A 12,367-nucleotide genomic window follows, 5' to 3' on the forward strand; every position below is an offset into this window, starting at 1 on the left:
ATTTGCACTGCAGGGATGTTCAGTAAGAATTGGGCTGCATGGTGTTTGGTATCCTCCTCCACCCTGTCCGGCCCCGGACTCTGCGGAGCATGTGTCTTCTCCGGCAGGGCTTTGGGGCAGGCGGGATGGTGCCTCGGAGATGGTTTTCCTCCCGCTGTCTGTCCAGCGTTGCGCAGACAGCAACAAGGCGAGCATCAGCCCTGACCCTGCTGCAGGCAACTGGAAGATCTAGCAATCTCAGAAACCAGCATCTTCATTTAACTGACTACCTGCTGCCCTTGGGTTTCTCACCGTTGCAGGCAAGGTCACAGCACTCTCCCAATCCGGGTGCCGCGCACTGCATGGGGTTGCAGGTGAGGGTAACTTATCCGTCCCCCAGCCAAGACCCAGCTCACTGCTCTGCCCCAACTAGAGCCACCTAGGCTTTCCGTAGCATGGTGGAGAGCGGGCCAAGAGGCGCACGCATTTACCATGCTGTCTCCGGCCACCCCTTGCCCAGCAGACGTCGCTTCACTTTGCACCAGTCTTTGGCCCTGGCGCGGAGGAGACACAGGGGCATGCAGAAGTCGGGGGGCCACACAGCTTCCAGACCCAGGCAGCAATCCCAAGGCTGCTATCATCGTTCTGTTGCTTGCTTCTTGGTTTTTAAAGTAAAAAAGTAAAACGTTTTGTTTTTTTTCTCAAAAGCCCCAAAACAAAACCAAACAACCCCCTCCAAAAAACAAAACCGGGCAAGCTGTAACTTGTGGGGAACAAGTCGGGGCTGGTGGGGAAGGGGAAGGAGGAGGGAGCGGGAGAGATCAGCCGGGAGTGCCAGTGATTGTTCTCATCCTTCCCAGGCGAAGGGAAAGATCATGCTATTTGTTCAGCATAAAGTTCCAGATTTTCAGGAACGAAATTTGAGAGCGCCGCGTCGACATTGGGCTTGAACTGTCTGGAGAGCTGCAGTGGATGGTGTTCTTTGTGCTGGGAAACAGGAGGGAGGCCAGCGAGCTCTGCTGATAAAAAGGCCTCATTCTCACATGCTAAAGTGGTGGCATTAGATATCATCCAGATAATGGGTTCAGTGCCTGTCCCCATTTCTGTTTCCAACAAAATGCCCTGGGGTGGGTGGCTTTGATGTGCTTGCTCACTTGTTCCTTCATTTTTCCCAGACAATATTTTTTTCATCGTTCTTCTGGCTTGGCTTTGGGGAAGCGAGAAAGGGGAAGAAAATGCAATCGTGTTATTGCTCTGGTTGATCAGAGAAAGCAGCCGGCTCCTCCGATGGACGGTTGCTGCTAGCACCTAGTTCAGAATTCACAGTTTCAGAGAAATCCCCCCCCGCCGTCGTGCTAATTACTTGCTAGTGACACGTTTCTGAAGGGTGAAGTCTGTCTAGAGCAGCCAACGGCGAGGGAGCCCAAACGAGGCCATGAGCCCAGGCACACCAGCCTTTGCAGCCTCCAAACTGGTGCTGTCTAGGCAGAGTCCTGACACGGACGGTGGCCGGTCCCCAGCTCCTGGACACAGCCCAGGGGTCACCCAGGCCTGAAGCATTTACCCGCTAAGTCTGTCCCTCTGCCTGAAGAAGGGCGTTTGTGCCCGAAAGCTTGCAAAGAACAATTTTTCCAACTATTTTGTTGGTCTACTAAAAGATATCGCATCCAAACAACCCGGTCTGCCTACAAGCTAGGCAGACATCCAGGTTGTAGCCATATTGATTCAGAGGCAAAAGCAATCAGGATGTGAGGTCGAGGTGATATCTTTTATTACACCAACTGGATTTTTGCAAAAAAAATATATATTTTTTTTTTTTGCAAAAATCTAATTGGTCTAATGAAAGATATCAGGGCTAACTGGCTTTTTGCAAAATATATATATTTTTTTTTGCAAAAATCCAGTTGGTCTAATAAAAGATATCACCGCTAACTGGCTTTTGCAAAATATATATATATTTTTTTTTTTTGCAAAAATCTAGTTGGGCTAATAAAAGACATCACCTCTACCATGAGTCCCAATTGGTTTTACACTCTAAGCAGAGAGGACTCAGAGGGGAAACAGCAGCACGTCTGGGATTTTGGTGGCCAAGCTCGGGGGACCCTTAGCGCAGGTTTCCCGCAGCCCCCGGAGCAGGAAGGCAGCGAGAGCAAGCCCAGCCTCTCAGGCCAGCAGCTGGCTGGCTTCCCGGCTGCTGCCTGCAGCCTGCTCCTGTCCTCTGGAAATCCACTCCACAGGTTAGGAGCGACTGTGAGCTCCATCACCATCCAGGAAAGAAGGGGAAAAAAAAATAGAAAAAAGCCCTCCTCCTTCTAATCACCTCCTTCAACTTTCCCGAGAGCCACCCGCCTGGGAACAGCCAGGGCACCTAGGCATTTGCTGGGCTCCCCTTTTGTTCCTCCCCTGCCTTTGCTTCCCCGCCTGGCAGCCAGGGACCCAGCTCGGGTTGCAGCCGTGGGAGGGGGAGCGGGCTTTGCAGAGGCCTGCGGAGGGTTTCTCGACACCCTGGGTGCTTGCACGCTGCTGGGAGGGGGAGGCCTGCTCCCCACGCCATGGGGCAGGCCAGGCCTGCCAAGGTCCTGCTGCTGAGATATGCAGGCGTGCACGCTCTCCCAGCTGCCTCGAGCTGTGGCAATGTGGGGGGATGATATTTCAGCTGCCTCCTGCCCCCAGCCTTGCCCGTCTCGGGCGGAGGGGCTGCCCCACGGCCCGTCTCCAGCGGGGTGACACTTCACCGAGTTTCTCCCATCCTCAGGCCCGCTCCATAGGAGGTTCAGTATTTCAGCAGACGCCCCCCGTCTCTCTCCTTCCCGGCAGCGACGCAATTTTCATTCCTCATTGTTTGGAAATCTGGCTCGTGAAAACCGTCACAGCTTGACAGCCCTTCTCCACCCAACGCGTGCGCGCGCAGTCTTGGATCGGGTGCGTCTGCCTCGGCAGGGTGGAAGAAATCCTGATCCGATAGCTTTCGGCATTAATACCCAGGTACCGGTTATCACCAGCCAGTTTTGCAAAGTGCCACTTAAGCGCCTTGGTTTAACTTGCTGAAACCCACCTGGGCACAGATAAAAGCAAGCACCAGGTTATTCTGTGCAAGCCGCTCATCCTCAGCTTTGAAATCAGCATCGTCAACTCTGCATCTTCATTGCAGCGCTGTCCTGAAAACTCCCTGTAACGCTCCAAGTCGCAGTTCCCGAAACCATGGCATTACACGCAACTCTCCGCTTCTGCGTTTAAAAAAAATACAAAGGTTTTGCTCTTTGTGGTTGCAGAGGAGAGCCTGGAAAATAAGCCATTATTTTTAAGCTAACCTCCCGGCAGTAAGGTGATTTTGGCCTGGCCATCCCATGCCATTCACTTGTGACCCTTAGCCCCAGTACCCAAGTCATTTAGGAATGCAGTCCCAGGGGCTTTTGGCAAGTCATGCGCTCCCAACTCAGCGAGCTTTCGAAAACACTGCTCTATTTCAAAGTTCAAGCACTTTCCTTCCAACCCTTGTCTTCGGTGGCTTGCAACCTCCTCCCAGGGCTCCTTCCTTCCAGCTAAAATAAATACAGCAGCATCTACTTTCCTGCATGGCACACTTTTCAAACTTGGCCTCTTCAAAACACTAATGGCAGACGGTGCCGTGAAGGCCCAGGTTATTTTTTGCACTAAATAGACTGCAATGAATTTTCTACAGACTGCGATCACCCGGTTCACATTCACGGAGCACATGTTGTCTTTCCGGGGGACTCTTGTGTCTCCCACCCCCCCAATTTGAAACAGCTGGGCACTCCCAAAGGGCATCTCCATGTTGGCAGGATGCAGAACTTCATTCTTCACCAGGGAACAGGAGCTTTGCCACGGACCGCACCGGGTGCATCGCACGAGGCCGTGTGTCCTCTCTCTATAGTCTGGGGCGAGTGTGCTGTGGGAGCTTTTGAACCAAAGCACAGAGCTAGGGAAGTTAGCAGATATAAAATCTTATCCATACTTGTCAGGGGCTGGTCCCCGGTGTCACCGGCTCTTGCCATTTCATAAAACAGTCTCATAATACTTGCCCTTTTTATTAAAGGTCCACATCCCGGAGTCCTGTGAAGGCAAGGGAATCACAGCCATCATTCAAAGGGCATTGCTAGCTCTCGCAGAGGAAAATAAGGCAATGAGATAAGACTGCAGCTCAAAAATCAAATCAATACATCCAGGACAATAAAAGGGACTTGGGTGTATTTTTTTAAACAAATCAGGACTGTTTTTAAGGCAGTCTCATGATATTTTGGGCCTTGACTCGTGACCTCTGAATGCACGGGGTTAGCCGTATTGGTAGGGGTGCACCTTGCAAGGCCCAAGCGCCACTTGGGTGCCGATTCTTATCCGTGAGGGAATTCAGTCATGGCTAGGTAAGAACATGGGAGCTTGACAGACTGGGGAATGTGAAATGAGTGCAGGTCTCCAACAAGGAGCAGCATCTGCATAAGCCAGGAAGCCTGGCCTAGTAGCTCTTAGTAGCTCTTACAGTGGCCTTGGTCACATCACCTATCCCCCAGTCATGAACTCTCTCCCCCAGAAGGTTTTGTTGCTTCCATAGCCAGTGGAGTGGAAGCACTCGCTCAGCCCCCTCAAAGCATAAAATATTTTTAAAATAGCAGTGTCCAGACTATCAGTGCCCATCTCCGACGGAGCCTTTCAAAAGCCGCTATAGAAAAAGGTAAAGCAGAGTGTCCCGGTCACCTAGCAAGTATGTTCTGGTGCATTCGTGCATGGGGTAGTCCTTTCCTAGGGCAGAATGATGATCAAGGATTGAAAATTGGCTAAGGGGGGATGGGGGAGCATTAGCGGCTTCCACAAAGGATCAGAGCCCTGCCACTAATTACACCCGGGGATGCCTCGCAAATTAACTTTTGTTTAACACTTTGGCTAATTTAGAATAACTCCTAGAAATGGGCAGGGCAGGCTGCTTATCACACAGAGGGCCCCTCGATAAACTCGCCTTTAGCCGAGTAACCCGTGCTTCGTTTATCGAGGGAATTAGCGCTCGGCGCCCTGGGGAGCAGATCTAAGGAGCCCTGTGCAATGAGAGGAGCCGTCGGCAGGCCGTATGGCTGGACCGGCAGAGGCAGAAGTCAACACCCCTCATTCTTTCATGTGCATCTTTTAAAAAGCCTAAGGGCCAGAGTCATCTCTCTCTGACACCATGAAGCACTGCGATGCATGGCATGAGACCGCTATAAAGAGTGGAAATATTAACAAAAACCACCGGTTCTAACTATTACTCTAGGTTTCCAGCCTTGCCTAGAAAACCTGCAGTACAGCTTTGCACCAAAGCCTCTCTCATAGGCTTTATTACTACTCTGGCCTGAAATGATTCATTCACCGTAGAGGATCTATAAAGAACATTCCCTTGTATTAAGCAATCAAGACTCGTGGGAGAGGGGACCTCTTTTATTAAACCAACTAGATTTTTGCAAAAAACTTTCTTTAATTGCAAGCTTCCAGGCGCAAACACCCTTTAATGGTGCCCAAAAGCTTGCAATTAAAACATTTTTTTTGCAAAAATCGAGTTGGTTTAATAAAAGATATCACCTCTACCATGAGTCCTGATTGCTTTTTCCTCTAGACCAGTGTGGCTACAACCTGGGTACCATTCCCTTGTACTTGCATTCTTCCCCTCACCACCCCATACGAGTTTCTTGGTACTTGGAAAACAAACCCGGCAGCAGGAACAAATTCGACTACCCCAGAAGCTACTGATCTCATCGACTGCAAAGGCACCAGTCCAATTTATAGCAGCAGAGGCTCAGGCCCCAGTTCTCGCAAGAAAGGTAGCAAGGGTTTATTTTTAAATAAATAAAACCAGAGCCAGGCTCTTTTTTCCCTTTTGGTTTTTTTTTTGCAGACCAGGTATAGATTCAATTGACAGGCAATGCTGCCAGCCCCGGAAACCGCCAAATCTACATTTTTATCTCATGTTATTAAAATAAGGTCAAGAACAAACAGCAGAAAGTTGAGCGAAATGTCAAGTGAAGCTGTGTAAAAGACCCGGTAAAAATTCACCTAGCTCCATTTGAATAGCGTCTGGCAAATCTCCTTATCTCCCACCATCAAAGAATAGAGGGGGCAGGAAGCTGTTAAATTATTCATTTATAAATTGGATTAGGAGATTGCAATCACAATAACCAGATGCTTCTATCAAATATTTGTCAAATGTTAATGCCCATCACGCTGCATACCCAGGAGCAAGCTTCCAGGCGCTCCGGGATGCTCCCATCTTTTTTCTCAAGTTCGGAGAAGTGTGAGTGAGCAAGAGCATTTCAGGCTCCCAGTCCAGGGAAGGGCATTTCCCAGATCCCGCAGAGGTTATGAAAGTTGCTGCATACTGCAGCATGCATGGAGACTGCCATCCCAACACCTGTGTCTGCTTGCTTTTCCCATCACACTGGCCCCTCATCCCAATCTGCCATGGAGACAGTTGGACGGCACGCCAACAAAATCCCGGTCCTTCCCCGTAGGAAGGGGAGAAATGCAGGCTGTGCTGGGCCAGTCTCGAATAGGAACTGCAGGAGCCTCTGCTCCAAAAGGGTCGTCTCCCACTGGCTTCACCTGGCCCCCTGCAAACATATGGGATTAGACTGGAGGTTAAGCTGTTTAAAGCGGGATAGGGCCAATCACCCTCTGCATTTAAACAATGAGAGATGCTTGACAACCTGCAGATGCTGCTTGGACGCCAATCAAAATTAAACCCTACCTAGCTGACCTCATCTGGAGGACCATTGAGGTGCCAGTGCCAAGAATAACGGTGCAATCTTGCACGCTGCGGACCTCCTCCCATGGGAGTGAGGGGGTGTTCAACAGGCTCCATCTCTCTCCTCGGGCATCCCAGCACAGAGGACATATTCTGACACTTTTAAATTAGCCCCAGGCATGCAGCTCCCCAGTTTGGGGCCTGTGGAGACCTAAGCTGTTGACATGTGAACCGTCGGGCCGAGGAGCGGAGCGTCACACAACACCTTCCTCTTGGTCCTCGCCATAGACACCGGGGAACTGTCAACAAGGGGAAGCGCCTATTTTTGTGCCTTCCTCTGTGGTCGCATGTTCGGTGTCTGCAAAGCGCGTCCGGTCCATGTGTCGCAGCTGCAGCATCTGCAACGCGTGCCAGTGTAGCAGAAAGCCCCCTTTTCCTCTTGCTTGCATTTGCTCTCCCCTCTTTAACTATGTTTTCCTCTTCTACCTTTTCTTCCTTCCTCTTTCTTTCACTTTAAGATAAGGAATTGTGTTTTAAAATTTGTATGTGTGCATTTTGTACCTCCCTGTGTATTTTGGTATTTTTATCTATTTGTGTGCCATGGCATTACTTTTGTAGCTTATGTTTTATACTCCTCACCTTTCAACTTTCAACTAAATGTGGTTAGTTTCATTAGTAAGTTATACATTGTAACAATGTTAACAAGGGCAGGAGTCAAACTGCCCTTCCCTGTATCAGGCGGGCCCCTGAAAGAGCGAGCGAATCAGTGATTGAATGTGTAACACGGTAGCAGGCAGCAATTAACACCTGGGACACTGCAGATCAACCAAGGGAAGAACTCAATAGAAGACAATGTAACAACCAGGAAATCTCTAAACGTCACTGATCAAGGGCCAGAAGCCCTGGTCTGAGTTAATCAATGCCGGGGACCAACTTTTGGGCTGAATATCTCCAGATCAACCGCTCCCAGAGCCCTATTCAAAATTCATCAACGGACTCCCAAACCTGCACGTACATGCGGACGACCCCTGGGGCTGACAGATGCCATCCAGTAGCCACCGAGGGGGAAGTCCCATGAGGGTCAACGACCCCTGGATTGGGCAAACCTGAAAACTGGGAAGTCACCAAAGTCTGCCACAGACAGATAAAAAGCAGTGAAAAGTGACCCTCAGGGGCGCCCTCTTGATCTCCAACTCGACCAGCACCCGACCTGTCCAGCCAGAAGGACCAGCCAGCGACCTCCTTCTGGAAGATAACACCATGCTGAAAGAAGCCTCAACGACAGACTCCAGCGCCTGTGGGATAGGTATACCTGACTCTTGTAGCCTGCTACTGTGTGTGTGCATGTGTGCATGGGGGGGGGACCAGCCCCAAGGTTTATGATTTAACTTCATTACAGTGTTTCAATCCGCCTAATAAACCAGAATTTTAAGGATCCCGAGTTGGACATTTGTAGCCAACACCGGGACGGACAGGCGATCCACGCAGCGCAGCGTTCGAGAGGTGCCTCCACATACGCCGTTGTCTGCAGCGAGGCAGCCACTTGAACACCCGCCTTTCCCCAGCTCCTCGCTGGTGGGGAGTGAATACGCCGCATCGGCCGTAGTTATTTTTCCAGTCAGGTCCTTCCACCCTGTCACAGCAGAGCTGTGGGGAAAGCAAAGGAGCCTGCAGGTTTTTTTTGCCTTTGATCAGAGCCTTTCATTGCAAACCACTTAAAGCAAGCTGTGAAAGGGCCAGTCCCTGTAGCTTCATGAACCGACACCTCAGCCCATGTCACCGTTTTTATACCGCCAGCCTTCACAGTCAAGTGTGCTACTTAGGCGCTCGCTTTGCCCCCTCGCACGAGCAAGTGGAAAGGGAGATGTGACATATGGGAAAGGTGGGAGACCACATCCGGCCCTCCCTCCCCGCAGCGCTGGTGCTGAGCAAAAGCCCAACAGCCTTGTCCGTGCAACCGTGCCTAACAGCCTCGTTCGTCCCTGCAGCGCTGGTGCTGAGCAAAACCCAACCAGGTAACAGCCAGCTCCCCGGAGTGTGTGCGACATGTCAGGGCAGTGCCTTGCGCCCCTGGGAAAGCTGGTTCCCACAACGCGGGTGTGCACCCTGACGCTGCCCTTGCACTGTCCGGAAACTGGGGGCCAAAGCAGCTCCTGGGTTGATCTGACCAGCCCTCACGGCATCCTGGCCATAAGCAGGCTTGGATTCCCAACACCACCTGCCAGTCCTCACTGGGACAGACACACTCCCTGCACCAGGCCTTGCGCGCAGAGGCAGTGGCCGGCCTCTTGCACCAGCTCTGGTCTGTTATGATGCACTGACAGCAGCAGAAAGGGGTGAGGACAGGGGACAAAATCTCTGCCACTGCAGAAGGGTAGTTTTGTCGCAGCTTCAGGCCCAGGGAGGGGGAATCCACCTGGCAGAAAGACACAACAGGGCTCCTCTGCCTTCCACCCCTCAGGCAATGGCATGGCGCCGTATCAGGCCGATCTCCAAACCATTAGTGGCCACCGGCAATGGGTCTGGGCAGAGCGGGACCAGACAGGTTCCTGCTTGGTTTTACCTGGGAGCTTCTAGTCCCACGCGGGGAAGTGCACACACGGATCCGCTGCATGCTGCAGGGGCAAAGCATGCAGCCGTACCAGGACGCGGGCCTGGCAGCACATTGCACTGCACCTTCACGGCAAAGAGCCACCTGCATCGGCCCCCGATCAAGATGCTAAGCATGAAGCCCACCCCCACCTTGAGCATCTCTCCGAGGTGAGGAATGAGCAGGAGGGTTAAGCTGGTTTGCAGCCCACAAAGATGCTTCTGGAGAGGAGAGTCGACTCTGTCCCCTGTCCGCATGCCCCAGCCCGGTCTGCGGGGCAGCAAGAGAAAATCCTCCCATGCCGGGAATGAAGACCTGATCGGTGACCAACGCGACCGTCGCACACCGCACTTTGTTTAATGAGGCCCTAACTCACTCGGTGGCTGGTCGCAGCCTCCGGCGCGAGAACACCGGGAAGATGTAAATTAATCGGCTCTTTCCTCCCATATGTTTGACAGCAGAGGATGATTCATGTAATAATTCTCTGCTTGCTTCTAATGCAGCAGCAAATTGGCCTTATCCTCTCTCTAATGGCTCCCGTGGGACTCCTGAACAATAGGCCAAAATAATGAATCCCAACGCTGCTCTCCGCACGGTTACGACGCCCCGCTCGGATGCCTTGATGTCGGGATGGAGAGGGCTCCACGCAGGCACGCTCCATCCGTGACGGTCCTCGTGCTTCTTCCCTTCGCTCTCTAGTTTTGGGAGGGGAGACGCAGGAGAAACGTCACGTATCTGGCCCAAGCCAAATTCGGCACTGACCAAACCGAGTCATCGACTCTCCCAGTGCGTCTTGTGGGGCTGGGACATGACACCGCAAGACCAGCCTGGGCCTCGGACAGCGATCGGCAGGAGATGGGCCCTTAATACACCATGAGCACGAAGCAGCAGGGTGGAAAACGCGTGGTCCTGGCCCAGCAGCATGGCATGGGGAGCAAAGTGCTTGCACCCATAAACGTGGCCTGACACATTGCATGGGAAGGACACAGCAATCACCACGGTGTGAGCATCCTAGTGAGAAGTCACAGCGGTGCATGTAGGAAAGAGGAGCCAGCTATAGGAGTGCTAGAAACTCTGTGCAATTCAGACCTGGTGTGCACGGGTCACACGATGGCCCAGCCATGCAAACCATCACTCTCTTCCTCACATCACCAGCTAGGAACTCAGTGTAAATGCCACTTTTTGGCAAAAAAAAGCCAGGCCCTTCGGAGCAGATACGTGCTGCACTGACTTGGGCTGCATCTGCTCCTTCTTCAGCAAATCATTGGGGATTAGGAAGTCCTTTACTGAAGACGAAAGGAGATGAAGGCTTGCCCACTGAAGAAATGATCCACGCAGAAGTGCATCAGGAAATTTTGTTTAAAAGCAAGGGATACTTTAAGGATTACAAAGGAGAGACATAGGGCTAAGCCTTGGTGTGCTGGAGCAAGCTTTACCCTGCCGTGGGAGCAATTCTACTGTAAGGCTGCCCCCAGGTCCTGTGTGATGAGCTGTGAATACCTGGCAGCACTCATGGCTAGCATGGGACTCTAGCTACTGCCGTCAGGCATTGGATGTGGCGGCTTCACTCACCCACCACCATGGGCACGTGCCATGCTTGGCTAGTCAGTGCTGTTTAATATGCAAGGGTTGTGGTCCAGATCCTGTGGGCATCAGGGAAGGGAGCCTGGCTCGGGGTGGTAGAGGCAGCAGAGCCTTGTCCTGCATCGTACCCTTGCTGTTTCCTGCAATGCAAAAGGAAGTCTGAGGAAGTAGTATGGCCCCAAAGCAAAGCCTTTAGCATGAGTCAGAAACCTGGGCCACAGCGCTCCTCCCACAATTCACTGAGTGTTATTGCAAAGCCAAATGCATCCTCGAGATGTTCTTGGCTCCACGGTGCAAAGCAATCAATTAGCCAGCTGGTTCGCCTCACTCAGTTCATGAGCCTTCGGGAAGGTGGGGTCCGTACTGGACGGCACCGGGCTGAGAGTCCAACGGCCTGATTTCTATTCCCAGACCAGCTGTGGGACATGCAACAAGTCACGTCTCTCCCATTCCTCCCTGCATCCTCCATCTTCCTGGGCTATTCAGCTCAGCAGCGTTTCTCAAGCCCGTCACAGAAAAGAATGGGAATTGCATCATGTCGTAGCTACCTATTTCTCCATCCACGGGGCTGGAGTGCTCCTGAAGGATACTGAGAAACCTCTCGGAGACCGTGTTGCTGGGTCTAGCTCACATGCATGGCTTGGGGCCGGGTCACATTGGCAAAGAGCATTGCCTTCCTGTGTAGTGGGGGCAGGCTCATGTCCTGCACCATCATCTGGATGTATTTAACATCACAGGTTGCGCACCAGGGGATGCCCTTGTCTCCCTGTGTCTTTACCTGAAGCATCTTGTAGGTTTTTATACCTGTCTGGTGACCATGCATATGAGGGGTTGGAGGCAATGCACTTTTCAGGACCCTTTTATTTAAAGGGTGGGCTGAAAAACTCTGGGGTCAGGACTGCCTGACTTGGGATGAGCCTCCTCTGAGTCTGCTTTACTTTACCGCACCGGTGAGATGCATCTCATAAAAGCTCAGAGATGCAGAATGAAGACCAGTACTTGGTCTGGCATCCCATACTCAATACTGGGCAACTTCTTAGGTTGGAAAATCAACCTGCAGATTCTTTCTGCTGCATTTCCACAATGCAATTCAAGAATATTTCTTTTTTTTGCAAACAAGCTTGTTGATCTAATAAAAGTTATCATCTCTGCTGAGTCTTGACTGCACTTCCAGAAGGGGGGTTTTCTGTTCGTTTTTTAGGTTGGTTTTTTTTTTTAATTACAGAAATTTTTTTTTTGTGCAAAAATCTTGTTGATCTAATAAAAGATACCAACCCCTACTATGAGTCTTGATTGCATTTCCAGAAGGGCTTTTTTCTGTTAATTTTTCAGGTTTGTTTTTAATTAAAGAAAAAAAAATTTTTTTTTTTGCAAAAGTCTTGTTGGTCTAATAAAAGATATCATCTCTACTATGAGTCTTGATTGCATTTCCAGAAGAGTTTTTTTCTGTTAATTTTTTAGGTTTGTTTGTTTTTTTTAATTGCAGAAGT

This window comes from Alligator sinensis, unplaced genomic scaffold (assembly GCF_000455745.1).
Source record: "Alligator sinensis unplaced genomic scaffold, ASM45574v1 scaffold1567_1, whole genome shotgun sequence".
Taxonomy (NCBI): Eukaryota; Metazoa; Chordata; order Crocodylia; family Alligatoridae; genus Alligator; species Alligator sinensis.